The sequence below is a fragment of the Acomys russatus genome, chromosome 15 (genome assembly GCF_903995435.1).
Source record: "Acomys russatus chromosome 15, mAcoRus1.1, whole genome shotgun sequence".
In the NCBI taxonomy this organism is placed as follows: Eukaryota; Metazoa; Chordata; class Mammalia; order Rodentia; family Muridae; genus Acomys; species Acomys russatus.
Window position 1 is genome coordinate 58173486 of NC_067151.1, and position 2848 is coordinate 58176333.

The window sequence follows — 2848 nt, forward strand, 5'->3', positions numbered from 1 at the left end:
ACCCTTGGCTCCCATTTCCTTCTGCCATGTGTAGTAAGGGAAGCTGGGAAGCAGGGTTCCCATATCTCTTAGATTATCCAGAGACATAGAAGATGATTGTTCAACAGAAGATGGATAGCTATGAATGAAGAGACCAGGAGACCCAAATCAGGACAAGGCTTGTCACATGCTTATTTCCTTACCCGGAAAAATAAGAGGCTGGAGTGAACCCTGTCTGAACCGGACCACCTCTGACACTTTGCCTTCACAGGCACTCTCCTACTTCTATCTTGAGTTTTTCGCCTCTTTTTATCAGACAAGAGCAGAGGTTTCTGCCCACAGATTTTTGCTGCTGTGCTAATTCTCCTTGTCCTCTCAGGGAACATTGGTCTCTGTCTGCCCAGGAAGGTCACTCGTCTTGTGTCGCTATGAAAAACCGGAGTGAACAGCTTTCTGGTGTGCTCAGTTTATTAATGTCTTTCTTTGTGATTTGTGCTGGCTGTAAATATTATATCCATTATAAATAATGATTCGGCCTGCCATTCTTTCTCTGGTTCTTGGTTACCTGGCCTATAAAACCAGAGGGCTGGATTAAATGAGTATTAAGGTCTCTGCAGCTTTAACTCTGATGGATTCCATGAAGATTAAACTCCCGTGGGTAGACAGTGTATGGGGCTTGCCAGAGTGAGGTATCCCCAAGAACTTGGAAATGAGGACTATGATTCCCTTGGAGAGAAACATTATAAAGCCAGCCAGCACTAGATCAAAGAAGATCTATTCAAAGTCTCCTTAAATGGACAGGATAGATTTCAGACCAGAGCTGTCTGGACCTGACAATCTAAACATTCCTGGGGCAGAGTGCCCTGTCAGATAAGAGAAGCACCATAGAGGCAGGAAGAGGACAGTGGGGGAAGGTGTCTAGATCTGGCTATGATAAGATTGGGATATTAGTGGGCCTGGGGTCCTTTCCCAGCTGTGCCTCTGTTACAGACTGGCAATAGGCTGTCCTGACTAGATGCCCCGAGGCACAGACAAGACACTGTATTTAAACAGTCAATCCCTCTAGCATGGATATCAACCCAACAGGAGGGCCTTCTGCTGCAGCTGGAGAAGGAATCTAGGGTAACGCAGTGTAGCCAACAGTTACCTTCTATTGTCTGAGAAGGGCGTGGTCTCCAGCATGGGGCACTCTTTGTAAACCCAGTGGGAAGCTCAGGGTAGAAGCTACCAGCTATCAGTTCCCAAGCAGCTCAGAATATTCTAACGTTTCAATAACTGAACGCTTTTACATCGTTTGGTTCAACCCCTCCCCCTCTCCCATTCCAGCTCACTCAAACACCTCTGGTTGGGTGCAGTCTCCCATATTTGTCTGCAGCCTGGTTGTGGCCTGGGAGGGAGGCCGGGACATCTATGAAGGACACAGAGGCAAGGGGGCGGATGTGACAGGAAGATGACTGCCCTTTAGGGGCCAGCAGAGCTTCTGTCTCCAGTCTCTTGGGAACCTGCTCAGAGTGATCCGTGTGTGTGTGTGTGTGTGTGTGTGTGTGTGTGTGTGTGTGTGTGTGTGTGTGTGTTTGTGTTCACCACAGTGAAAGAAATGCAATGTGGGCTTGCTGACAAAGTCAAGTGCTTCGGTTAAAAGAAAGAAGCCCTCAATGCGCTCACAAAAATATTTCTTGGAAGCAGCCAACCAGTCCTTCGTTCAAACTTAGAGTCTGTGGTGCAAGGGAGTCTTCAGTAGTTTTCCACAGGCTCACTGGCTGCATCTCCACAGAATGTGGAATTTCAACTATAGGCAGGACAGCATGATACAGCGATTTCTCTCTCTCTCTCTCTCTCTCTCTCTCTCTCTCTCTCTCTCTCTCTCTCTCCTCTTTTCCTCCCTCCCTTCCCTCTTTCCCCCTCACTTTCTCTCCCCCCTGCCCCCCATCTCAATATGCACAGTTATTTGTCTGTCAGGCAGATCTGTTTGAGTATCTAATAGGTTCCTCAGTCATATTGTGTTGAAAACAGTGCCTTTCTCTGAACCTGTCCCCTCCAATGTTCCCTTGTCTATCAGGCCTAACCTAAAATCACTTTATGCCCAGGTCCCCTCTCCTCAGACCCCTGCTTCCACCTGTAGCATCGAGGCTCTAAGATCACAAAGGGCACTTCCAGGTCAAAGCAGGTGACAGAGGTGGTTTAGCACACACAAATCTTGCTCTCTTCTAGTCTTTTTCAGTTTCTTCTGCACCCACAATCCTCCCTGGTTTCATGATCCTCTCTGGTTTCATATATAATTTTGGAGGAAGCAGGCGAACAAGGCTATTTGTAAGCTCCAGATCTCCAGCCCTTTGCCTGGGAAAACACAGGCAGGCCGGGCCCTGATGGGACCAGAAAAGCTTCATTTTGAACTTAGGAGGGAAACAAGCATAGAGTGCCAGTAGACCCCAATCAGGTGATGCCTCTGGCCCCAGGAAAGAAACAATACCAGTAGGCAACAGGTTCTGGGCTGTCCTGAACTGGAGCTAGCTATGAGTCCCTGCAGCTTGGCTCCCATTCTTTCCATAAGGCACCCTGGACAAATGCCACAGCTGGTTTTGAATGATCCAGTCCTGTGCTTATCCTTAACCCTGTCTCAAAGCCTAAGGGGAAGGCTTTGGGATGATTGGATGTTTGGGTAGCATTCTTGGACAGCTCCTTACATCTCCCTAAGGAGTTCGGGCTTAGCCTTTGATGCTGATGCTGGTGCTGCCCATGGGCAGGAAGGTAAGGCTATGCACGAAGGGCACAGAGGCAAAAGTCGATGGAGTGCATCTGAGTCTCCACAGTGGCACCACCTGGATGCCTCAGCAATTGGGTACCAGTGAGGGTAATCAAGAGCAAACAT